This window comes from Culex quinquefasciatus, chromosome 2 (genome assembly GCF_015732765.1).
Source record: "Culex quinquefasciatus strain JHB chromosome 2, VPISU_Cqui_1.0_pri_paternal, whole genome shotgun sequence".
NCBI lineage: Eukaryota > Metazoa > Arthropoda > Insecta > Diptera > Culicidae > Culex > Culex quinquefasciatus.
The window spans coordinates 196476876-196504815 of NC_051862.1; the positions used below are offsets into that span (position 1 = coordinate 196476876).

The following is a 27940-nucleotide window of genomic DNA, read 5'->3' on the forward strand; positions in this document are numbered from 1 at the left end:
TCAAATTTGCAATCAAAAAGTACTTTAGTGAAATTTTGATAGAGTGCACCGTTTTCAATTTATAGCCATTTTTAGGTGACTTTTTTGAAAATAGTCGAAGTTTTTATTTTTTTTAAATCAGTGCACGTGTTTGCCCCCTTTTGAAAAAAATATGTTTGTGAAGCTTAGAAAATTCTCTATATTTTGCACTTTTGAAGTTTGTTGATACGACCCTTAGTTGCTGAGATATTGCCATGCAAAGGTTTAAAAACAGGAAAATAGGTGTTTTCTCTCGATATCTCAGCAACTAATGGTTCGATTTTCAATGTTAAAATATGAAACAATCGTGAAATTTTTCGATTTTTTCTAAAAAATATTTTCATTTTTTTTAAACCAAGACTAACATTTTAAAAGAGTAAGGGTGTTAGTATTGGTTTAAACATTTTGAAAATATTTTTTTCGAAAAGATTGGAAAATTTCACGAAGGTTTCATATTTTACGTTGAAAATCGAACCATTAGTTGCTGCGATATCGACATTAGAAAATGGGGTGTGGAGGATTATCTCAGCTTTTCAAAAATATTTTTTTCAAAGGTGGGCATACATGTGCACTAAATTAAAAAATTAAAAATCAAAATTTGTGAAGGGCTAAAAACGTGCTATTTGGCCTTTTCAAAGCAAGGAAACAAAGGGTTAAAGGGCCTCCGGTTGCAGTTTTCTCAAGTGCACACAGGCAAATAGAAGAACAAAAAGTTAGGAACCCTTTCCACACCGTATACAATTTTCTCGCAACCTGAGCATGGGGGGCAATGTTTAATGCTCACTGCTTCCTTCTTGGAATATTTCGGTTCCCCTTTCGGAAACACCCCCGGACGTTCAATGCAAGGACAGTAACGCCAAGAAGCAACTTGTGGTCCCGGGCTTTCGTGTATGGCCCCCGGAAAATCAGCTTTGTGGTTCGCTTTCGGGTTCGCCTCAGAAAAAACTTTCCAACTCATCCTTCCCCACCTCAACTGACTTTTGTGGTCCCATAGAATATCGTGTGCAACCACCACCCTCCCCCTCCCAAAGTGGGTGGGTGGAAACTGAGCTTTTCGCAAGCTCGTTTTTTCTATAGCCTCCGGGTTCAACTTTACTTTTATTTAGTTTTAGTCAGGCACGGGACTGAAAATTATGCATTCTCAGGCGCGCTGGCCTGAACCCAGGAATGTGAAATTTGTGCTCCGGCACACACGTGGTAATTTGATGCACTTTTGCAACAACAACAAAAAAAGATATTCCAGAGAGTGGTGGTGGTTGGGCAGAATTAAAATAAAACACGTTCTCCAAAAACTGAAAAAAAAACACCTTGAAAAACTCCAGTAGCAAGCAACCCCAAGGAAACCCAACCACTAAACTTGGTAAGAGTACAGCAAAAAAAAAAGTTGACTTGAATTGGGAACGACAGTTTTCGAGTTTCCCAACCGTGACCGCATATTAATTTCATTTTTATTGTCTGTGGCACAAAACACTGACTGGGAATGCAACTCCACAACGGCGTGATGGCCGAGAGCTTCTTGGTTTCACGGTCTGGAAAAGATGCTGCACTGCATTTGGTTACGGATTTTTGGGTTTCCCTGTAACGGTGGGGTGAGAGAGCTTTTTGTTACAAATTTTAGCATTATGAAAAGGTTTGATTTGTGAGTAAAGTTCTGTAGAAGGAAGAAAAAATCATGAAAAATTCAAAGTTTGGTTTTGTTTTCAAACTGAGAAAAAGTTCGAGCCTCAAATAAAATGAACTATGTACACTTCCACGATCTGACATCACATGTTTTTTACAGTGTAACAAAGTTCTACAAAGCTGTTGGGTAGACAATAACAGAAATTTTGATCTATGAACTAACCATTACCATCACGAGTCATCGCGATTTTATAAAACAAACAGTTTTGAACCTACAAAGTTAGAAAAAACACACGTAATATAAATATTAAAAACTAACTTAATCCACCTATGTGGTTGGTGCCTTCCTCACTTTTTTCCAAAAATGGGTTTGGACACAAATTTCGTCTAATTTCGTTAAGTTTCGGAATACAAAAAACACATATATTACTCAAGGGCTCATAAGTGGCATCTTAGGTGGTCATAGCTTGAGGCAGGGTTACCTGATCTTCAATGTTTTAGACTCGTTGGTGAGGTCTTTCGATTACCTAACCAACGATGGGTTGGATGATGGATCCGGACATTGTTTACATACAGTTAAGTGAGATCCGGCTACAAAAAAGTACATAAATATCACTAAAGTGGTCAGAACTCGAGACAGGGTTGCCAGATCTTCAATGTTTTAGACTTGTTGGAAATTTCTTTCGATTACCTAACCAACGATGGGTTGGATGATGGATCCGGACATTGTTTACATACATTTAAGTGAGATCCGGCTAAAAAAAAGTACATAAATATTACTAAAGTGGTCAGAACTCGAGACAGGGTTGCCAGATCTTCAATGTTTTAGACTCGTTGGTGAGGTCTTTCGATTACCTAACCAACGCTGGGTCGGATGATGGATCCGGACATTGTTTACATACATTTAAGTGAGATCCGGCTACAAAAAAGTACATAAATATCACTAAAGTGGTCAGAACTCGAGACAGGGTTGCCAGATCTTCAATGTTTTAGACTTGTTGGAAATTTCTTTCGATTACCTAACCAACGATGGGTTGGATGATGGATCCGGACATTGTTTACATACATTTAAGTGAGATCCGGCTACAAAAAAGTACATAAATATCACTAAAGTGGTCAGAACTCGAGACAGGGTTGCCAGATCTTCAATGTTTTAGACTTGTTGGAAATTTCTTTCGATTACCTAACCAACGATGGGTTGGATGATGGATCCGGACATTGTTTACATACATTTAAGTGAGATCCGGCTACAAAAAAGTACATAAATATCACTAAAGTGGTCAGAACTCGAGACAGGGTTGCCAGATCTTCAATGTTTTAGACTCGTTGAAAAGGTCTTTTGATTACCTAACCAACGCTGGGTCGGATGATGGATCCGGACATTGTTTACATACATTTAAGTGAGATCCGGCTACAAAAAAGTACATAAATATCACTAAAGTGGTCAGAACTCGAGACAGGGTTGCCAGATCTTCAATGTTTTAGACTCGTTGGAAAGGTCTTTCGATTACCTAACCAACGATGGGTCGGATGATGGATCCGGACATTGTTTACATACATTTAAGTGAGATCCGGCTACAAAAAAGTACATAAATATCACTAAAGTAGTCAGAACTCGAGACAGGTTTGCCAGATCTTCAATGTTTTAGACTCGTTGGAAAGGTCTTTCGATTACCTAACCAACGATGGGTCGGATGATGGATCCGGACATTGTTTACATACATTTAAGTGAGATCCGGCTACAAAAAAGTACATAAATATCACTAAAGTGGTCAGAACTCGAGACAGGGTTGCCAGATCTTCAATGTTTTAGACTCGTTGGAAAGGTCTTTTGATTACCTAACCAACGATGGGTCGGATGATGGATCCGGACATTGTTTACATACATTTAAGTGAGATCCGGCTACAAAAAAGTACATAAATATCACTAAAGTGGTCAGAACTCGAGACAGGGTTGCCAGATCTTCAATGTTTTAGACTTGTTGGAAAGGTCTTTCGATTACCTAACCAACGATGGGTTGGATGATGGATCCGGACATTGTTTACATACATTTAAGTGAGATCCGGCTACAAAAAAGTACATAAATATCACTAAAGTGGTCAGAACTCGAGACAGGGTTGCCAGATCTTCAATGTTTTGGACTCGTTGGAAAGTTCTTTCAATTACCTATTCAACGATGTATATAATGATGATGTTTGGTTCAGTTTACTGCCATTTATTCAACTTCCAAAAATATGCGAAAACACATTTTTATACATAACTTTTGAACTACTTATCGAAACTTCAAACAATTCAATAGCACCGTATGGGACCCTAAACCAAGTCGAATGCAACTGGTTTGGTCAAAATCGGTTCAGCCAGTGCTGAGAAAACTGCGTGACATTATTGGTCACATACACACACACATACACACACACACACACATACACACACACATACACACACACATACACACAGACATTTGTTCAGTTTTCGATTCTGAGTCGATATGTATACATCATGGTGGGTTTTCGAGTTTTAAATAAAAAGTTCAATTTTAGAGCAGGATTATAGCCTTACCTCAGTGAGGAAGGCAAAATGTTGCTCTAAATAAAAAAATAACACAATTTTACAATTAAATAAAGGAATATGGTACAATTTTTGAAGCTATTTTTGAATTTTTGCGATAAAAAATACGTCTTTTTCGCATGATCAAAAATGGAAGGGGTCATACCGCCCCTCCGTCACGAGATATCAAAAAATTAAACTCAAAATCGTGATCAGGGACAAAAGTTATCCTTTTGGACAAAGTTTCACGCAAATTGAAGAGGGGTCGGGACAACTGCTGTGTGAGTTGAATGTGATAAAATGTCGATTAAAAATTTAACTGAAAAAAACGCTAGGCAGCTGGATATATTTTATTTTAAAATCTGTAAAATAAAGTCAAATAACAAAAAATAAATTGCATATGACGTAAGGAAAATAAAAAAAAGTTACGAAATTTTGGGTAATTAAGTTTGAAGTATCATACATTTGTATTTTTTTGTTGTATCATATTATATTTTTAACTTCATCGCCCAACTATTCCAATCTTTTTTACGTAAATAAAGAAACCTCTTTTTACGCGGTGGCGTTACGCGTTTTGTTTCGTAGATTTCTCTTAAACCATACAATATTTTTGCAACCTTCAAAAATCGTTTTGTAGAGCTGAACAAAACCTACAAATTGCTTTTAAAAAATTGCAAAAATGTTGCGTCGTTCCTGAGAAATCGACAAATTAGAAAAACGCATCGCGTAAAAAGAGGTTTCACTGTACAGTTAAACCTCGCAAAATGCGTAGGCGTTACGCTTGGGTTTCTTGGATTATTGTAAAACGACATAATATTTTTGCAATGTTTTTGAAGCTGATTGTAACGAACAAATCGCTTGAAAAAGACTGCAAAAATATTTTGCCGTGTTTGAGAAATCGACGAAATATAAAGCGTAATGCCTGCGCACTATGCGAGGTTTAACTGTACTTGTTAACATTTCACAATGCTTATTTTTTTAAATTTTCTGGAATTATATACCAAATGTAACATACCAAATGACAACCGTGAAAGCTGAATAAAAATATGTCACCTATTTTATAATTCTTCTTTTCCTGTCTCTCCTGATGACGGTACAGCTTATTCTTACAGTTACACTTCTGTATACATTTGATTTGATTTATAATTTTTTTTTTTGCTTTTATAAAAAGTTTTTTGCTTTTTTTTAATACAGATTTTAAAGTGCCGAATTTTGCAAAAAAAAAAGTAGGTACACTTAAAACTGGTTTTTTTAATTTAACTTTTTATCCCACAGCGGTAGAATAAAGTACTAAAATATATAAAAAAAGCATTTTTTCTATTTTTTAATAAATTTTTGTATATTTGAAGAGCAAAGAAAATTTCCTTTCGTGAATTTGAAAATAAAATTAAAAATTTGTTTCAATGAAACAAAGAATTTGTATTAATGAAAATGAGTTTTTTTAAGTGTAAATTCAAACGAAACATATCTCGGAAGCTATTGGTTCAATTTTCCATGTTAAAAAAATGAACTTTTGTAAAACTTTATGACCAGCCGCAAGATTGGATAGGGAATGTATGGACAAAATTTTATTCAATTTAAAAATAATACAAAGAAAAGCAGATAAGCAAAATTGTACAAAAATATTCCGTTGTATGCTAAGATCTAATTTTTTTCGATTTTGGGAAAAAGTTAGATAATTTTTTCTCAGCCCACATTGCACAGTGGTCCAGATCGCAAAATTAATTGGAAAATGGATTTTCCGAAAAATGATGAAATTTTGGAGCTTTGGTGTCTTCAGAAAAGTTGTTGCATATGGAAAAAAGCAACTTTTGGTTTGGTTGGAAACTAGGGTGGTTCACTATTAGGGTGATTTTAAAAATCTTGCTTTTCAGGAATAGTTTTGGGATTTTTTTGTCTTCTAGAAAATTGTTGGGCTTACCAATTCAAGAAACTTTGTTGAAGACACTAAAATTTATTTCGTAATCTACGCCTTCTACGACCAAATTTATATAAATCATCTGAGCAAACCTTCAAAAATCAGTTTTTTGGGCGTAGCAATTCAGCGTTAAGTTTTAGAGAAAAGTGGTATTCGGGGCACTATTAGAACTCTAAAAAAGAAATAATTTTGTTTTTTGAAAAGTCAATTTGGACTTAAGGGTCAAAAGTTACAGCGATTTTGATGCAAAAAAGATGCAAATTTAAAACTTAAATATCTCGAAAAGGCGCAAGCCAAATTTTAAGTGTCAGGTTGCATTAGAAAGAGGAGATCCAGCACTACAAACGCTGAAAAAAAACTCAGGGGTGTTTTTCTTTAAACTCGAGATATCTTTATTTGAAAAAGTCTAGGGGGACCACCCTAACGAATTTCGAAAATTGTCCAAATATATGTTTTTCCATGTAATTTTGTCCGCTGAATCTGAATCTGCCCTCAGAGTTAACCCAAAGTGTCGAAAAATTTGGTCATATTTTGGGTTTTCATGTAAAATTATCATTTAAACCCAAAATATGAACAAAAATCGTTTTTCGACACTTTAGGCCAATTCTGAGGGCAGATTCAGATTCAGCAGGCGACTATACTTGGACAATTTTCGAAATTCGTTAGGGTGGTCTCACAAGGTTTTCCCTTGAAAATTAGACTTTTTCAAATAAAGATATCTCGAATTTAAAGAAAAACACCCCTGAGATTTTTTCAGCGCTTGTAGTGCTGGATCTCCACTTTCAAATGCAACCTGGTGCTTGAAATTTGGCTTGGGCCTTTTCGAGATATTTAAGTTTTAAAATTACATCTTTTTTACATCAAAATCGCTGTAACTTTTGACCCTTAAGTCCAAATTGACTTTTTTAAAAACAAAAATGTTTCTTTTTTAGAGTTCTAATAGTGCATCCAATACCACTTTTCTCTAAAACTTAACCCAGAATTGTTACACTCAAAATACTGATTTTTGAAGGTTTGCTCAGATGATTTGTATAAATTTGGTCGTAGAAGGCGTAGATTACGAGATAAATTTTAGTGTCTTCGACAACGTTTCTTGAATTGGTAAGCCCAACATTTTTCTACAAGACAAAAAAATTCCCAAAAATATTCCTGAAAAGTTAGATTTTTAAAATCACCCTAATAGTGAACCACCCTGATTTCCAACCAAACCAAAAGTTGCCTCTTTTCATATGCAACAACTCTTCTGAAGACACCAAAGCTCCAAAACTTCATCATTTTACGGAAAATCCATTTTCCACTTAATTTTGCGATCTGGACCACTGTGCATTGCCCAGTAGATGATATCTCGGAAGCTTCTTTCAATGGTAAATATATTTATTAGTGCTGTGGACGGCAACACTGCAGTAAGCAAAGTCCTTTCATGCACTCTACGCGCCGCTGGGCTCTCAATCGGTCATTTTAAAGTGTTTTTATGTTTTTATGATTCTCTCGTTGTTCGTAAATAAATGTAGTCGTTTTTGTTTAGAATATTTGTAGTAGCAGCCCATCATTTAACAAAAACTGATAAATGTCAATACACCTAAAAATGTGTAGTTTATGAGACATCTTTTATAAATAATTCAAAGTGACGAATCGTTCAAGGATATTCCAACTCAAAATATCCTTCACAATTCAACAATGTTGCTACTCCAAGCAATTAGGAGCCACATTTTCTGCATGAAAATCCCGCACAAAAACATTGCACTGCCCCTGCACACAATTTCACTTCAAGTGCACCTGAAACTCAACACACACTCCCACCCATCCTCGACTTGTTTTCAACACTTTTCCACCCTTTGAGCACATCCTTTTCCTTGTTTTAAAGAGCGGGATAGGGTATGGGTGTAATTTGCAACCTGGACAGGAACTTACACCCCCTCCACTATTTCTGCCCAGGTGAGCATAATTACTCGCGGAGGGGTCGGCCACTTCACCGCGTGGGAGAAAATAGTTTGAATTTTCAGCTGCTGCCGGTGATGAGTCGTGTTTTTTTTTTTGTTGTTCGCTGCCAGTCACGTGGAACATTTCATTCAACGTGTCATGTTTTTCAGCGGGAGTTGTGTTTTGAACATTTCCATCGGTTTAATTAAAATGAAACTCTTGCTTGACGGGGATTCCACCGAATGATTCCAGCAGTTTGGAGAATCAACCGGAATCTCATTTCGGAAAATTTGCCCGAAATCCAACATCAATTCACGCCAACTGGCGCCCCAACAGACTCGGGACATGATAGTGCGGCGATAACCCAGGGCCGAAAATTCCCCAAATTTTTAATCACGTTCCCATCTCCCACCATTTTGAGCATGAAAAGCGAACGCATTTCGCCGAAGGATCAAATGTAACGCTCGGGAAAATTGAAATCATTCAAATGGTCTTTGCTTTCTTTTTTCTGTGTTTGCTGTGAACTGAAAACCGGTTCCGAAATTGGAAAAGTCCGTGTCGTCCGGAGTTGGCCATGAGACCGGGTGATGATGGCACCACGCGCCGAAAGGGGCTGCGGAATTAAAAATGCTAAATAGCAGACAGTCCAGCTGGCGACACAAAGCTGAGCTCAACGCTGGAGAGGGGGATCAACTTTCAGGAGGAAGGAATCGACGAACAGATTATCGGAACACGTGCCGGCGCTGATAGGGATGGGTTGAGCTTTTGTTTCTGTCCCGGATATTGAGCTCCTCTCATTTGAAGAGAGATTTGAGTTGAATGGGTTGGGTTGAATTGAGTCAGTTTGGAGAAATTATCAACGATTGTGCAAATCGACTTCTCTTTTTTAAACATTTCGATGATTTTTTGTGTCTTTATCAGAAGAAATCAATTTGTATGTTAAGTTTTCCCAAACATGAAAAATGCTAGTTGTTTGTAAAAAAGGTAATACTTACAGAAAAACTGATCTTGAAGAACCTTTTTTTTCATGATCAATCATAAAAAATATAAAAAAAAGTTATCCCGAGCATCACAAGTGGAAAACGGGTTTTTAGGATATTTTAAACATCTATATCAATTTTGAGTGAAATTTGGTACGATTAACTCATTGAAACCTGAGCCTGAAGATTGTGGAAAAAAATACGATCAAGTTTTACAGCTATGGTACTGTGAACAAAGCTGTAGAACATTTAATTTCTAATGAGAATCTCATTTCTGGGAATATTTGAATGTGTGTAGCGCAAAACCGTTAGAAAATCGAGTTTTTCATATTTTTTTCGATTTTTCCCATACCCATTCCCAAACCACCAAGAGTCCACGATTCTGTATCCAAGCGATTTTAGGCATCAAATATTGAATTATTGGTCATTTAGTTCGGAAGGTGCGAAAATTTTCAACTAAATTACGACTTTGTTCATGAAAAGGAAATGTGTTGTTAAATGACTATTTATTGAGTGCAATTCAATGCAAATATAATAAAAAAATACCGATTGAAATCACCAGATTCCATACCGAGAGTGAAAATGAGTGAAGATGTTTCCAATCCCTCTGGCCGGCAGCGAAATTATGAAAAAGTAATATTGTTTATCAACCTTGGCAAGAACTGATTATTGTAAGTACAACAGAGCTCTCTGCTCATCCTTCAAACTTAACATTATTTGTGTATGTTTTTAATTTTGATATTTTGTTTTTTTTTTTCAAACGAAAATAAGGCTGGTACAAATTTTATTTAAAGTTATTGTACCCCCCTCCCCCCCCCCCCCCTCATCAATGTTGGCCCGAAAAATCAGGGGGCAAAAAAATATTTTTTCAAAAAACTTCAATATTTTTATGAAAATTTAAGTGCAATTAGTTAAAATCAATTTAAAATGAATTCCCCTGCGTTTAGAATCATTTTAAGCATGTTTGAGTTGATTGAAAAATCTTTCGAATTTTTGGAAACTTTCGATGTCTACTATCGCTAAATTTTTTTTTTCGCTAAAATTTTTGTTTTCGTCAAATTTTACATTTTTTGAAAACTTTTTTTGCAAAACAACTGAACTAGTGTAAAATACATTTTAAAACACTTTTTTCATGCAAATGTTGAAACTATGGCATGTTATTTTAATATTTATATTTTTTTATTTTTTTGCCCCCCCCCCCCTCGACTCCGGCCAGAGCCGAGGGACAAAAACTTTTAAAAATATTTGCAACGGCCTAAAACTTAAGCGAAAAAAAAAACCGAAAATGTTTAAAAATTCAAAAGATAAAAACATTAAATAATATATGACCAAGCCTAAAACGCATTCAATTATCAGTTATGTTTAATAAAGGCAGTTTTTCTCAACCTTTTACGTTCCATCCCCCCTTGACTTATTTTCAAGAACTTAATCCACCCCCCTCCCCCTTCCTCTCTACTTTTATTTTAAATGTTATTGGTTTCATTGCACAAATCAAAAATTTAGATGTTTACATACAGATTGCAATTTTCACAACAAATTAAAGTGTAAACTACGAAATAAACTAAAGTACAGACAATGCAGGTTTGATTTTTATAATGAGTTGTGATTCACATTTGCAGTCCATTTTTATTTGAACGCAAATTTCATTTGAAGATTTCTAAAGATCGAATAATTTTCAACACTTACATTTTTTAAAATTTGTTTTGAAAGATTTTATAATCACAGAAATTTTTATTTTTAATATATTTTCCTTTAACTGCTCATGTTTATTTAAATAAGTCTCACAATAAATATCTTTTGACAGTTTTATTAAATTTGTTTCTATTTATTTCCACTTAACTACTTTTGTTTAATATGCAATTTATATTCTGCTAATATTCTGATCCATTATAAAAAAATAATGATACATGAAAAAAAAATGATTGGAATGCTTCTAGTAAGAAAAAAATTCATAAAAATATTGCTAGAACATAACGTTTTTTTTCTAAGCTTGAAGGTTGCAAAAATTTACAGGGGACTTTTATGTAATTTGATGACATACTCAGAATTTAGAAAAAAACGTATTTTTCATCGAAAAAAAACACTAAAAAAGTTTTATTTTTCTCCCATTTCCCGTTACTTGATTGTATGTTCGCCCTTTTCAATAAAAATAATTATCTCGAAATTTAAAATCAAAGAACAACATTTTATAGTTTTACTCGAAGTGATTTCAGCGTTATCAAAACATTTCTCTTGCTTTCAAAATTCAGAAGTTATATTAGTTGAAAACAATAAAAAGTTTCGCAAAAGGTTGTTTTTACAAAATATGACCAAGGGATACATCTCAAATTGTTACAAATATATATTTTGCTTAATAATTTCAATCCATTATTAATGGCCTTGTTAGCATAAATTTCCCAAAGACATGTTTATCTTTTTAAGTCAATGAAAATTTAATTAAAAAAAATTAAAATAGTGTTTAAATTTTCAGTACAAGTGCTTTCAATATATTTTTCTTGATTTCAAAATGATACTCCAGCTGAATAGAGAAAAATCACAACAGTTTGACGTTTAAAAATTAACCAACAGTTTTCAAGATATCGCGAGATAATAATGAGTACCGTAAACCGGACTAACTTTGAAAAAAAAATTAACTTATTTTTGGAACATTTTCCAACTGATATGGGTTTTTATTTCAAATTATTATTTTTAATACGTTTACTGGGGCAGGCAACACAAAGTCCATGCATTTTTTCAATATTTTTTTTTTCAATATTGTTTGGAAAAAATTGTTACATTGAAAATTCTATGTTTAAATTCCGGGGTGATAATTTTTCTTGTTGAAATCAGATTTAAGTTGTTCAACCATTATTTTTAAGTCAAATGTACCATCGCGAAGGTTGCTTATATAGTTTTCAAAAACAAAAACATTGTTTATATTAAGTTAACTAAGCTTATAAGCTTTTTAACAAAATACATGTCAATGTAAAGTTAAACTGTTAAAAAGTCGGAATTTTTCCTGAAATTCGTTAAAACTGTTTTTTTTTAATTATCGATTTATATTGCATTTCAAACTGAATTCGAAGCCCGATTTACAAATTTTCACAATTTACATGAAATAAATTTAACTGAAATTGCCTTAAAATTTGGAATTCTTTTTTAATTATGATTCAAAAGCACATATTATTTACTATTTACAAACTTATCTTACCTTCTCCTTGTGGAAATTGTTCAAAGAATCCGAAAAGGCATTCCGTTTTCCGAATCAAAATCATGTTCTTTGAGAAAATCATGCCATTTTGTGAAGTTTGAAATAATGCCTTTGATCAACATTTTAACTCTTTAAACATTTCAAAATTTTATCAAAAGTTACTTTGAACACTTCTCTACCACGGTCATTATGATTACCATTCCGTACGTATTAAATTTGTGCTCTTCATTTTGCGGAAAAATCTCAATCCTATCAAAGTCACTCCGACTATCAAAATCTGGACATTGGTGACACTGGAGCAAAAATGATTTTCACAAGTAAGTGTGTAAGCTTGTTTTTCAAACAAATTTTTGTTTTGAAATAGAATACAATCAAAAACATGACGTCCCTATTATTGGGTACTGAAAAAAAAAAATCAATAAAGAAAAAGCTCATCCTTTAAGAATGTTTACAACAATGCCTAAGCTCCTCACTTGCAGCATAACTAGAGCATTTGTCATACATGTCACCCACCCATCAAAACAAATCACCTTCCCACACACAAATCCCGTCATGACACTAAAACGCAATAAATACCTTGTAAAACATAAATCGGCCTGCGGTCCCCAACTCCCTGCTCCTGGGGCGCACAATAATGACAACAATACACGCCTACACTATTCCACCCAAACAAATCACTTGTTCTAAATTCTCCCACATAAATCGTCCAGCACCGGTATTATGCTGCTGCTGCTTCCTTTTCAGCAGTGCTGGTGTAACATTTCATATTCAATCACTTTCCCCTTGCGGCGGTGGCGATCATCACTCCCTTTCACTCATTCATGCTTTCCTTTATCCTTATCGTTTTGATATTTTCTTCTCACTCTCTTACTCATTCACCAGAGAGGGGGTTCCCCTTTAATCCGATCAGCAATTATCGAATTACATCGCAGCTGCTGCTACTTTTTATTTTCCTTTTTTATTGCGTCTTAATTTCGGTGCAACTTCCTTTCCGTTAGAACACTTTGTTTCTTTTCTGTTTTTCCATCTTCAAATTTTGTATTGAATATAATGTAACATTTTTGTTTTGTCTTCTCCTTTTAACTTTGTTGTTTTGCTTTTCTTAATCTTTTGAGATATTTTTCTCACCTTTTTTGTTTGAACATTTTTCAAACATTTCAAAACTACATTATTCGTTGAAACCAAAACAAATCACCGTTAATCCAGTAATCACTTCAAACTCAAGTCGTCGTCCTCCAGCCGTTCCGTTGATTTGCCTCCGCTGATCCTGATTTATTGCCAGCAATTCTTCCCTCTTTTTTGCCGGATCAACCTCACAGCATGCATTAATCTCTCTTCCTTTCGATTTTTAATCCTGGCGCGGTTCACTGCCAACTTCAGTATAATCGAAAATAATAATCACTTTTGCTCGCCGTCCCCTTTTCCGAACAAAAACTTTAAACTCACAGAGCGCACCTTTATTTCCCAAACCACAATCGCATCACAACCCCCTCGGCATAATTCGATTACGAACAGAGAGGAGAAAAAAAATCTTCCACGATTTTCGCGAGCTCTCAATCACGCACGGAGAAAAACATTCACGCGACGACACGCACGGAGAGAGAAAAAAACCCCAATCCCAAAAAACGCATCCAGCTGCGATCGCTGCCGAGCATAAACTGATTTGGGCGACGTGACGCGACGCGTCCACAACCTGATTGTTTTATTCGAGGGAGAACCGCGCTCCGGAATGAACCCCTTCTCCAGAACGAAGAATGGATGCACGGAGAGAAAACAGAAAAAAAAACATCGCAAAACATCGCGAAGCGCGTTCAGAACGTGCCGAGCACGTGAAAATTCTGGAAAAGAGAGCGATTTCAGCTTGTGAGAGTGGAAATTCATTCGCACGCTCAAAGTCTCTTGAACTGAGAGCGAGTTTTATTCTCCCGCTCTTTTTTAACTGTAAGTCACAGCATTAAAGCATAAACAACGCACCCCGACAGCAGTGGGTCGGTCGTTGGTCGCGCGGTGGCACAGTAGCATAAATTTATGCGTCGTTCGATATTTTTTGCACCGGCGATGATTCAACCCCTAATTTAAAAAGTAAACACAGTTTCCTAACCAAGAGAGAGCGGGCAGTGTTTGTGTGTGTTTTTTGGTTTAGGGGTGTAAGGGTGAAATGGGGTAAACATTTTCTTTATGATTTATAATTTTTTGACAGATAAAGTGTTTTTTAAACTCACAATTTTTGATATTGAACCCAAAAAATGCATTATTCAAAAAAAACATTCAATTATTATTGATCAAAATAGAAAAAAAAAACCTTCCATAAGAGCCATTTAACCCCAGTTGCCAAATCACCCCTTAGTTTGCGTTTGGATTTTGAATGGATTTTTTCCAGCAGTGACGATGATGGGTTTGGATGGCTACCCCTCAAAGCAGACTGCGTGTTTTTTAGCCCTCGATTATTCGAATCAATGTTGCATTCACCAAGAGTCCTGCTGTTGGAGGGACACGTCGTTACCCGACCTGCTGATCGAATGTGCTCCTCGCCGGTGGAAATCGGATCCCAGCTGTCGGATGCGCTTTGCCCTAGCAGCTACTTGTTGAAGATTGATGGTGGTTAGTGGGTTGAATGGGATGGTTTTGTGCAGCACTGGTTTCGATTTTCAAAATAAATATGTTGAAATGAAATGTCATGTTGATTTGTTGGTTAAAATACAATATTCGATTCCAATAAATATTTAATTTGAATTCAATACAATGTAGTTATTTTCATATTTTGAACATTTGAAATTGCTGGACTAGATTTTGACATTACAAAGTAAATATACAGCAATTCCATTTGAAAAGAGCCTAAACCAAAAAAAAAGTTCTCCGATCGGGCTCAAAATTTTTCTGGGGGTTCCTTGGCCAAAATAATTAGACCCGTATTTTTTTGTTTGGCCATTAGGGTGGCCTACATCGTGCTAGGGTGGTTCAAAAAATGGCAATTTTCGTCATTTTTCGCAAAAACCACTTTTTTCTTTTTTTTTTTTTTGTTATGGTACCAAAAGTTGCGTCTCTCAATTACGAAAATTTTGGTACCCAGACATGTATAGGTCATCGCTGAAATTTTAAAGTTATCGCAGTTTTAGTGAAAAAAGTTGATTTTTTGCCGATTTCGTCATTTTCCCGTTTTTGCGCGTGGCGCGTCAAAAAACGCAGTTTTTATTTTCAAAAAATCGTATCTGCAAAACGTACGGTTCGACATCGCCAATTTTTTGATATGTTATGTGAAATTTTCCGAGGAATCCGATAAAAATATTTTCAGACATAGGCTCTTTGGTCCAGACACGGTCAAAACGCCATTTTAAGTTTTCATACGACTTTTTCAATAGTTAAGCTAGATTTTTGGAACTTTTTACTATTTTTCCCAAATAGCCAAACTCATCACCTTTCTTTTGCGTCTAAGACAGCTAAAATCGGATGAAATGGCGCGGAGATATGATTTTTAGAAAAAAGTGGTTTTTGCGAAAAATGACGAAAATTGCCATTTTTTGAACCACCCTAGCACGATGTAGGCCACCCTAATGGCCAAACAAAAAAATACGGGTCTAATTATTTTGGCCAAGGAACCCCCAGAAAAATTTTGAGCCCGATCGGAGAACTTTTTTTTTGGTTTAGGCTCTTTTCAAATGGAATTGCTGTATAATAATAATAAAAGAAAATTTCTCAAATGATTAGTTTTTTACGTTTAAATTCTAACCTTATAATTTCTACGAGATCATGAGTTAAAAAATGAAAACTAATAGGATGCCACTGAAAAAAAACGGTTTTTTTTTAAATTAACTTTTTACCATTAAAAGTTAAGTTCCCCACATACTCAAACATGCATCTTCTGAGCCAAAGTACGTGACGGTGCAATAATGGTTTAGAAGATATTTTTTTTTTTTTTGAAAAAATCGTGTTTTTGGCAAATATCGAAAACCAGCACAAAAAATCACTAGAATTATATTTTTTTGTGAGGCAATTGCAATCGATGCAATTGATAAGCAAGCGTTCTTTTATCACGTAACAAAGAAGTGGGAGGGGGGGGGGGGGGGGTCGGAGGCCATGTTACGCTTTTTACAAATATTTTAAAATTTGTATGGAAATTTAGTTATGAGTGGGTGATGGGTTTAAAAATCTGATTTTTGCATTACGTAATAAAAGAACGTTTCCTGCGTACATTTCTTTTTAAATAAAATGTACCGTTTTCAAGTTATAACCACTTTCAGGTTTAATTTTTATTCTCCTTCCTTTTTTTTGCATATTAAAAATACCATAAACTGGGGTGACATCAATAGGATTTCAATTTATTTAAGGAATATTTTCCTACTGGAAAAGATTTTCTCAAGACTTGTCCAAAGAATCCAAAAATGCATTCCGTTTTCCGATTTGAAATCATGTTTAGGCCGTTGCAAATATTTCAAGTTTATGTCCCTCGACTCTGACCAAAGTCGGGGGGTGGGGCAAAAAAATTAAAAAGTTTAGCATTGAATTTACGAGCCATGGTTTCAACATTTAATGAACAAAGTGTTTAAAAATGCATTTTACACCTGCCCAGTTGTTTTTCTATTATTGACGAAAATTTATTTTTTGCAAAAAAAAAGTTTTTGCGGTGCCGTACATAGGAATTTCCTAAAAATTCAAAATACTTCTAATCCAGCCCAATTATGCTAAATGTGATTATAAATGCATAAAAATGCGTTTTAGATTGTTTTAAGTTGATTCGACTTCTATTTTCATTTGAATTTTGAAGATTTTCGAAAAAAATATTTTTTTGCCCCCTGATTTTTCGGACCAATTTGGAAGGGGGGCGACATAAACTTTGAAAAATATTTGCAACGGCCTTATTGTGAAAATCACGAAACTTTGAGAATATTAAAATAATGTATCCACATTTCCTTAACTATTGTTAACTAACTTTTTAAGCTTTTCAAAATTTAATGAAAACTTCTTCTAATAGTACTTTGAACACTTCTCTACCACGGTCATTACGATTTCATACTATTCCGTTCGTATTTAACCTATCAAAGTCTCCCTATTTTACGGTACTTCTTGAAAAAAAAACTTTCTGGAAAAATATTTATTAAAAAAGTTTAAGATATAATAACAATGTTCTCTCAGAAATTTCGAAAATCAAGTTATTACTTTTGTGATTAATTCTCACAAGGAATTCAAATAAATAAAAATATTTCATTTTTTATTTGGTCTGCACTATGGAATCAGGAAAAATGTTATTTTTTGGACCTTTTCAAAAGTAAAGCTAGATTTAAAAATTCAGAAATTATATTTTTAAAAGCTCAGATATTTCATTTCATTTTCACAATCAGACTAAAAGTTTCCACGATAGTATCGTCAGTTGAAAATTACAGCAAAAACTCATTTTTATCTAATTGAATTCTTTGTGAGGCTGCATCTCAGAAACTAATTACGCGATTTTCAGAGTCTCAGAGAGACATTTGTAGAAATTTTTTTCAGCTCTTCAAAAAAAAAACGAATATAGTTCGAAAATTTATAATTTGTTGATGTTGTTGATTTTATCAGTGAACCTTTAACCCTATGGGGGTAATTCTCCGCCAACTCACACAGCGGTTGCCCCGACCCCTCTTCGATTTGCGTGAAACTTTGTCCTAAGGGGTAACTTTTGTCCCTGATCACGAATCCGAGGTCCGTTTTTTTATATCTCGTGACGGAGGGGCGATACGACCCCTTCAATTTTTGAACAAGCGAAAAAAGAGGTGTTTTTCAATAATTTGCAGCCTGAAACGGTGATGAGATAGAAATTTGGTGTCAAAGGGACTTTTATGTAAAATTAGACGCCCAATTTGATGGCGTACTCAGAATTGCGAAAAAAACGTATTTTTCATCGAAAAAAACACTAAGAAAGTTTTAAAAATTCTCCCATTTTCCGTTACTCGACTGTAAAATTTTTTGGAACATGTCATTTTATGGGAAATTTAATGAACTTTTCGAATCTACATTGACCCAGAAGGGTCATTTTTTCATTTTGAACAAAATTTTTCATTTTAAAATTTCGTGTTTTTTCTAACTTTTCAGGGTTATTTTTTAGAGTGTAACAATGTTCTACAAAGTTGTAGAGCAGACAATTACAAAAATTTTGATATATAGATATAAGGGGTTTGCTTGTAAACATCATGAGTTATCGTGATTTTACGAAAAAAAGTTTTGAAAAAGTTGGTCGTCATCGATCATGGCCGTTCATGGTCACCCGCGACAGACATGGACGACGAAACAAAGAGAAACGCAAAAAGTTACTTTTTCAAAACTTTTTTTCGTAAAATCGCGATAACTCGTGATGTTTATAAGCAAACCCCTTATATCTATATATCAAAATTTTTGTAATTGTCTACTCTACAACTTTGTAGAACATTGTTACACTCTAAAAAATAACCCTGCAAAGTTAGAAAAAACACGAAATTTTAAAATGAAAAATTTTGTTCTAAATGAAAAATGACCCTTCTGGGTCAATGTAGATTCGAAAAGTACATTAAATTTCCCATAAAATGACATGTTCCAAAATTTTTTACAGTCGAGTAACGGAAAATGGGAGAATTTTTAAAACTTTTTTAGTGTTTTTTTCGATGAAAAATACGTTTTTCCGGAATTCTGAGTACGCCATCAAATCGGGCGTCTAATTTTACATAAAAGTCCCTTTGACACCAAATTTCCATCTCATCACCGTTTTAGGCTGCAAATTTTTGAAAAACATCTCTTTTTGCGCATGTTCAAAAATGGAAGGGGTCGTACCGCCCCTCCGTCACGAGCTATCAAAAAACGGACCTCGGATTCGTGATCAGGGACAAAAGTTACCCCTTAGGACAAAGTTTCACGTAAATCGAAGAGGGGTCGGGGCAACTTTTCCCGATTTCGTGTGAGTTGGTAGAGAATTACCTATGGGTAATTCGCTCTCGTTAGGTATATATCTTAAAATAGTCAAAAATAGTACATTTAATCAAAAATATTGTTAAGAACTTGTCAATTGCCAATTTGATTTTGCTACAAAAAAATGTTTTTGATATTTTATTTGTCAAGGTTTTCGATATACTCGAAAATTATTCGAAAAAAATACATATTTTGGGAGTTTAACTATAAATGATAAAATGTTGAGTGATAAAATGGACATAATATTTCCGTGTACCTATTTTTCCGAAATGTGCTACCAATAACCAACAACTTTGCTGAAGACACCTAATCGATTTGAGTTTTTTTTTCTGAATAGATCGAATTTCATAAATTTACTTACCCCTTTTGTATGACCAGACATTTGTATGGAGACTTACATGAAAAAACAATGATGAAAAATTGCTTCTTATGACCTAGAGAATGATGGTCGAAGCTTCAACCACTCTTAAGAACGATTGTTTGGCAAACTTTTCGTGTTTCCTTGAAAAAATAAAATTAATATCATCTCCGGATTTTGCACTAACCTAAACATTAGCGCATAAGATAAATTTTAAGTCCCCTGAAACAAAATAAAAAAAAGAACATAAATCGTGTTTTTCCGTGTACTGTGGGTGTTACATTGAATGTTTTGATCTTTTGAAATGTTAGTCTTGGTTTAAAAAAATTGAAAATATTGTTTGTAAATTTTAAATTGAACATCGGACCATTAGTTGCTAAGATATCGACATTAGAAAATGGTGGGTTGTTTGGATAAGAATTAAAACATCAATTTTCTTGTTTTTTAAACCCTTGCATGGAAATAGCTCAGCAACTAAGGGTCGTATCAACAAAGTTCAAAACAGAATTTTCTCAGTTTTCAGAAATGGACAAACATGTTCACTAATTAAAAAAAAAACATGACTATTTTCAAAAAAGTTACCTAAACATGGCTAAAACTTGAAAACGGTGCATTTTATTAAAATTTTCTCTAAAGTATTTTTTAATTGCAAATTCGATTTTACAAAGAAAAATAAAGTTGAATTTTTTTTGCGACCAGTAAGTAACCTTAAAATGGCTTTAACTTGAAAACGGAGGACTTTATCAAAATTTCATAAAAGTACTTTTTGATTGCAAATTTAATTTTACATCGAAAAATGAAGTTGACCAATATTTCGATTTTTTTTTTCATAACTCGGTCAAAGATTTTTTGCACAACCTGGAAATTTCTGAAAATTTGGCTTTTAATGTCTCCTAAAACATATCAAAAAATAAAAAAAATCACAATAGTGTTTTTTTGCAAATCATGTTTCAGTGACAAAAAGTTGCATTAAAATTCGTCATTTTTTTTATCGTGTATTTATTCTTTCATTGTAATTCTTATCCATACCTACAACTTTGCCGAAGACACCAAGTCGATCAAAATAATCTTTTAAAAGATTCAGATTTTTGAATTTTCATACATCATTTTTGTATGGACAGCTACCAAATTTGTATGGAAAATTATAAGGAAAAACTAATGATGCAAAACGGCTTCTTTGGGCATACCGAAGGCAAAAAACTTTCAGCCGAATTTAAAATTAGAAAAATTAAATTAAAATATACCGATTTCATAGAGAACTGCTCAGATGTAAACGATTTTGAAACCATTGTCCTTGAAGCAGAAACCTGTCGAAATCTTGTTGGTTTCCGCAACATCAAGTGTTTTTTTGAACACCCTAGTCCAGAGCTTTTAAAAAGGTTGCAACTGAAGCAAGCTGATGTATTAAAGTTCGGTTTGTGTTATTCGCATCAATATTCACACTTTTCAAGCTTTGACAACTCTCACAGCACTGTAGGTAACGTATTCTGGGTACCCACAATTACATATAGGAACTCAATGTCCCGGTTAAGAATTTGTTTCTGGACAAAATTTTCGATTTCTAAGCAAAAGAATATTACCAAACCCAAATTTATTAAGACGTGTGACTTCTCAGTTCACGAGTGCTCCACCAGATTACTAACCCCAAAAGCATATTCCTCACTAACACTGATCTCTATTCAATGAACTAATCAAGAAGCTCAACAGTAAGTAATCAAGTGCCTTTTCCCAATCATTCTGTTCTCGGTTTTCTTGCCACATTCCGGTTCAAATTACGTCAGATCCGTTCGATTAAACTCTGATTAATTCGTTCGGAAGCTCTCTCCGTTGAATTTCGAAGTTTGCAGGAAACCAAAATCCGAACATTTGGCAACCGGAAATTGGCAGCAAAAAAATTCGTCTCATGTGTGTTGACTCGCGTTGATGAGTTTGTGCAAACCCGGAAGAAGCAGGGTCGGAAAAGTAACACGCAACATTTTCCACTCTACTCGATTGGACTTTTCCGGTTTGGCAGAAAAAAGAGTCGCACAGAAGCTAAAAGCCGAAGGATTTTCCGACCATCCAAGAGGGATGCATTTCCTTCCCCCTCCCTTACTGGGTAGGACGTCGTTGCCGAGTCGAAGGAAACGTAGACTTAAATTGGCGAGAGTGGTTTTCAAGCTGGGGTTTTTTTCGGGGAGTTACAGTTGCAACAACATTGCTTTGGAGATGATTTTAGGGGAGAGGAAGATTTGAGTTGGTTTGAGAAGACTTTGAAAAAAAAAGTACATTAAAGTCATATTTACAAAAGCACATAATAGAAAAAAATATGAAATCTTATATTAAGACAAACTAAGAGCAATAAAGTTATTGCAACATCCCCTAACCACAAAATCCAACGGGTTAACAAGGTCGCAAAACTATTCTCGCGAACCCAGTTGAAAGGATACGCGCCTCAACGCAACAAATACAAAAAAAAAACGAAAGAGAAAACCCATTTCCAGCAAAGCCAGACTAGCTTCATGCAGTAGGACTAGACTAATAGATAAAATGTGCACAAAAAACAAACCTTCCTGCAAACATACTCACAAATCGTCAGAGCCAGGGGGGTAAAAACTGTCTTTTTACATGTGCTGGTGACGCGAGGGCAGTTGGAGAGGAAACCGACCCTGTTTTTCCTGGTAATGGAAATGCTGTTTGTTTTTCGCATTAGTTGCGACTCTTGCACGATCTTGGGGGAATTTTGCCTTTCCAAGTGACTAATTTGCGACGAAAATAAAGTCAAAGTGGTAAAGTATTAAAGTTGAAAGTTTTCTGTAGCATGGCTTTTGAAAGTGTAATACAGTGTAGTTTAGCAAGATGTTGTTTCAATAAAACTATAATTGCAATTGCAATTTGAAAGTTTATGATTTGACTAAATTCAAGCTTATAAAAGGCGAAATTGAAAAGAACAACTCGTCTCTTTGAATTCACAGGAATACATTTTGCTAAGACGCTCAACCAAACTACAACAAAACCACAAAATTCTTACAATTTATTATTATTCAAAGCATATTATTACAAAGTTAACAAATTGCATACAGGGATTTTTTTTAACTTTTGTTTACATTCTCATTTGATCAGATTATCAAGAGTTGGTTCTTTGATAACCATTTTTTAAAGAACAGCAATCCCACACCAAATAGGGAATCGGTTGTACCGGACCCTCTCCGATTTCAATGAAACCTTGTCGACTTGTTATCTAACGCTTACGTAAGCTATTTTTGTGTATATGAAGCCAGTTTCGCTCGATAATGACATTTTAGAAGGGCGTAAGTGTTTTAGATATTTTTGTAATTCTTAATTTAAAATTTTCCATATCTCAAAGCCGTTGCATCGTATCAAAAAGTGGTAAGAGACAAACTTGTAGGAAATTTTGTGGGCTTTCCGAAAAAAAATCGCTGAAAGAAAAAAGCACGCCACTTTCATGAGATTTTTTGATTTTTAAATTTAAAAGTGAAATTTGAAGGTTAGCCCACGATTTGTTTTTCGTTCAAAATTTTTGTGAAAATCGCCTAAGATGTTACAAAAAGACTCACGAAAAATGCAGGATGGAGTAATCCATTTACTAAAACTATTTTTTTAAGTGCTCTAAACGTTCAAATTTTCAAAAAAAAATAGTGGGAATCGATTCCCTAGATAATTTTACATAAAAGTCTCCATATTGAACACTGTCCTAAGACCAATCCTTGTGAAGTTACAGCGGTTTTCAAAATAAAAACTAACTTAATCCACCTATGTGGTTGGAGCCTTCCTCACAACAAGTTTCATCTATTTTTTAGATCCGGCTTCCAAAAAGTACATCGATATCACTTAAGTGGCCATATCTCGAGACAGGGTTGCCAGATCTTCAATGTTTTAGACTCGTTGGAAAGGTCTTTTGATAACCTAACCAACAATAGGTCGGATGATGGATCTGGACATAGTTTACATACATTTAAGTGAGATCCGGCTTCAAAAAAGTACATCAATATCACTTAAGGGGCCATATCTCGAGACAGGGTTGCCAGATCTTCAATATTTTGGACTCGTTGGAAAGGTCTTTTGATAACCTAACCAACAATAGGTCAGATGATGGATCCGGACATAGTTTACATACATTTAAGTGAGATCTGGCTTCAAAAAAGTACATCAATATCACTTAAGTGGCCATATCTCGAGACAGGGTGGCCAGATCTTCAATGTTTTAGACTCGTTGGAAAGGTATTTTGATAACCTAATCAACGTCGGGTCGGATAGTGGAGCCGGACATAGTTTACATACATTTATGTGAGATCCAGCTTCAAAAAAGTACATCAATATCACTTAAGGGGCCATATCTCGAGACAGGGTTGCCAGATCTTCAATGTTTTACACTCGTTGGAAAGGTATTTTGATAACCTAACCAACAATAGGTCGGATGATGGATCTGGACATAGTTTACATACATTTAAGTGAGATCCGGCTTCAAAAAAGTACATCAATATCACTTAAGGGGCCATATCTCGAGACAGGGTTGCCAGATCTTCAATGTTTTAGACTCGTTGGAAAGGTATTTTGATAACCTAACCAACGTCGGGTCGGATAGTGGAGCCGGACATAGTTTACATACATTTATGTGAGATCCAGCTTCAAAAAAGTACATCAATATCACTTAAGGGGCCATATCTCGAGACAGGGTTGCCAGATCTTCAATGTTTTACACTCGTTGGAAAGGTATTTTGATAACCTAACCAACAATAGGTCGGATGATGGATCTGGACATAGTTTACATACATTTAAGTGAGATCCGGCTTCAAAAAAGTACATCAATATCACTTAAGGGGCCATATCTCGAGACAGGGTTGCCAGATCTTCAATATTTTGGACTCGTTGGAAAGGTCTTTTGATAACCTAACCAACAATAGGTCAGATGATGGATCCGGACATAGTTTACATACATTTAAGTGAGATCTGGCTTCAAAAAAGTACATCAATATCACTTAAGTGGCCATATCTCGAGACAGGGTTGCCAGATCTTCAATGTTTTAGACTCGTTGGAAAGGTCTTTTGATAACCTAACCAACAATAGGTCAGATGGTGGATCCGGACATAGTTTACATACATTTAAGTGAGATCCGGCTTCAAAAAAGTACATCAATATCACTTAAGGGGCCATATCTCGAGACAGGGTTGCCAGATCTTCAATGTTTTGGACTCGTTGGAAAGGTCTTTTGATAACCTAACCAACGATGGGTCGGATGATGGACCCGGACATAGTTTACATACATTTAAATGAGATCCAAATATATGTGAAAACACATTTTTATACATAACTTTTGAACTACTTATCGAAACTTCAATCTGTATAAAACTCGATCTATGGGACCCTAAACCAAGTCGAATGCATCAAGTTCGGGTCAAATCGGTTCAGCCAGTGCCGAGAAACATGAGCTAGTTTGTTGGTCACATACATACACACACACATACACACAGACATTTGTTCAGTTTTCGATTCTGAGTCGATATGTATACATGAAGGTGGGTCTACGACGTTTTTATACGAAGTTCATTTTTAGAGCAGGATTATAGCCTTACCTCAGTGAGGAAGGCAAAATGTTGAAAAAAATGTTTTTTTGATGGTTTTTGACAATTTCTATGTGACAGACTTGATTTTTCAGTTTCGTAAACATTTTTACCGGAAAGCTCGTCCAATTTCCCATAAGATTGACTTAGACCACATTTCAATTGGAAGTGTGGACTCGCAGATATAAGCTAATTGCATTACTCATAACTGAAAACTGAATATTTTTTTCAGTGTAGTAGCCTGGATAGTAAATAAGCTTATATCATCAAAAAAAAACGAGTTATTTTGATAAGTGGTCAAAGACAATCTTTTGGAAAATTGAACAAGCTTTCCGGTAAAAATATTTACGAGTCTGAACAATCAAGTCTGTCACATAGAAAATTAAAAAAACCAACAAAAAACCATTTTTTTAATATTTTAATTTTGAAAACCACTGTAACTTCATAAAGATTGGACTTAGGACAGTGGTCAATATGGAGATATACCGTATTCGGTTTTTCAAAACTTAAAAGCACGTTTAGAGCACTTTTCAAAAAAATCAGTTTCAGTAAATGATTTTTGGGTATTTTTAGGTGAGTTGCTCCATCCTGCATTTTTCGACAGTCTTTTTGTAACATTTTAGGCTATTTGCACAAACAATTTGATCGAAAAAAAAAATCGTGGGCTCACCTTCAAATTTGTATGTTCAACTTAAAAATCAAAAAATCTCATGAAAGCGGTGTGTTTTGTGTATTTTTATCGAAAGGGCCGTAAATTTCCTACAAGTTTGTCTCTGACCACTTTTTGATACGATGCAACGGCTTCGAGACATAGATTTTTTTAAATTCCGAATTGCAAAAATATTGAAAACACTTACGCTCTTCTCAAATGTTATAATCGAGTGGCTCCATAAACACAAAAATGGCTTACATAAGCGTAAGCTAACAAGTCTACAAAGTTTCATTAAATTCCTGTTTTGGGCTGGAATTGCTCAGATAGCTAAATTCTTATATTTTGTATTGTTACAAAATCTTTAAGACTTACAAATTTGTCAATTTATTCAATTTAGGTAAAATTTGTTTTTGCTGTTTTACTTTTGGAAAAATAATAATTGAAGTTCAAAACAAAACAAAAAAATGCCTTTAAAAGAGATTTAGACACAAATCTTGAGACACATACTTGTTTTAACGCACCATTTCGAGAATGTTTTAGCAAATTTACAAATTTATATTAACTTGTTAAATCTAATAAATTTGTTCATCAGTTTGCAGTTTGATTCTCAATGTAAATTACATGCCATTTTTTACTTTACTTGAACCTTTTCCTGACCCTTAGAAAAATAGGATTTTAGCTAAAATTTGGATCATTTTAAGAGAATAAAATAACTTTAAATAATACAGTGAATCATATTAAAATGCTTTCTTGCAAGTGAAAACTTAAAAAAATGTTAATGTACTGATAGGGTAGAGGACCCAGAAATCGCCCACTTTATAGAGGCAATCTTGGAAATTTGATGAGAATTTGATGGCAAATTATGGTTTTTGGTTCTATTTGTTGTAGAACGTTGATAAACTATTTGATTTTAAGTTTCCACAAGGTTTTTATCATTTACGTGTTCATTTTTTATAAAATTTTGCGTTTTTATAAAGTGCTCTGAAGAGCCTATTTTCGCCCCCCTAAATCCAATTTTCGCCCACCCTTGGAACCAGTTTTCGCCCACGACAAAAATCAAGAAATCAAATGAAATTATGACTCAAAGTTAAGCAAATATGGTCTCCTATTGATACACAACATGTTCCCGAAGCTAAATTTCATTGATGTGCACATATTTTGTCGTACATATTATAAATTGAGGTTCAAAAAATCCTAGGAGTTTTTTTTTCAGATATGCTACTTATTTTGAGATTCTCTGTCTAATATAACTAAAACCAAAACATGTTCTCACTCTCACTAAAAAAATATGACTGAATCAAAATTTGTGATAGAACTCATGTGTCCCTGTTCACCCAAGAGGCACACAGTTACAATTAGCTCCATGTTGTTGTTGATTTTGTTAGGGAAGCTTTAGCCCTATGGGTCATTTGCTCCCGAATTGACTCAAAAAACATAAAACATCGAGTACCGTAAACTGGGGTGACTTTGATAGCCAGGGTGACTTCGGTAGGTTTTTCAAATGCCCGTCAAATAAGTATCTAAACATTTTTGAGAATTTTAAGTATGTAAGCATTAAGGGATAGCTTATTATTGAACATATATGCAAAAATGTGACTGGATGTATCAAAATTAGTGGCCAAATCAAATTTCTATCAATGTCACCCCGGGCTATCAAAGTCACCCCAGTTTACGGTACCTCTTAATAAAAATTTTGAAGTACATGTGCAACTACTTCTCCATCCTCTGCTTAATTTGTTATCCTATGTACCAGTAAACTTTTACAACATTTGAACCAAAACCCCTTATGAATGAAAGTAATTAAAATGATTATTTAACCTTTACAAATAATCTAGAATGTTCCACATATATTTTCAAGCACATTTCGCTGCGATTAGATTCGTTTTTATGGTAAACGAAAACTGGTTCTAGTTAAAATCTTAAAACACAATACTAGATTTCGCCCTGGTCGAAAATTGGATCGCATGTTTTTTTCATGACCCCAGAAATCGCCCACTTTATTTTATTGAAATAACCTTTGGTAAACGTTTAAAACAGGTAAATCACTAGATTTTCATGAAATTCAGACATACAGTGAACTAATGAATTATTCATTTACATTATTTTCGGACAAAATGAGTTGTTTTCCCTCATTAACATTATTACCCGCTGTAGTCTAAATTGACAAAAATATGGCGGCTGCAGTAAGGCTTTTTTTGAAAAGCTTATAAAAACTTAATAATCAATAGAAATTCATTAGGAAAGTTTCAATTAGTACTAGAAATG

At 34.5% G+C, this 27940-nt stretch overlaps 1 protein-coding gene across 5 annotated transcripts in view; it reads right to left on the reverse strand.

Annotated features, from left to right (window-relative positions):
- The window catches only part of LOC6039116 (insulin-like growth factor-binding protein complex acid labile subunit), a 470604-nt gene that overhangs the window by 228310 nt on the left and 214354 nt on the right, over nt 1–27940 (reverse strand). The window contains exon 1 of one of the 5 annotated variants that reach the window (XM_038251243.1): nt 12771–13861. The exons of the other annotated variants lie outside the window; for them this stretch is intronic. The gene's annotated coding sequence lies outside the window, so the exon portion shown is untranslated. Of the gene's footprint in view, nt 1–12770; nt 13862–27940 lie in introns of those variants that run through there. 5 annotated transcript variants of the gene reach the window in all.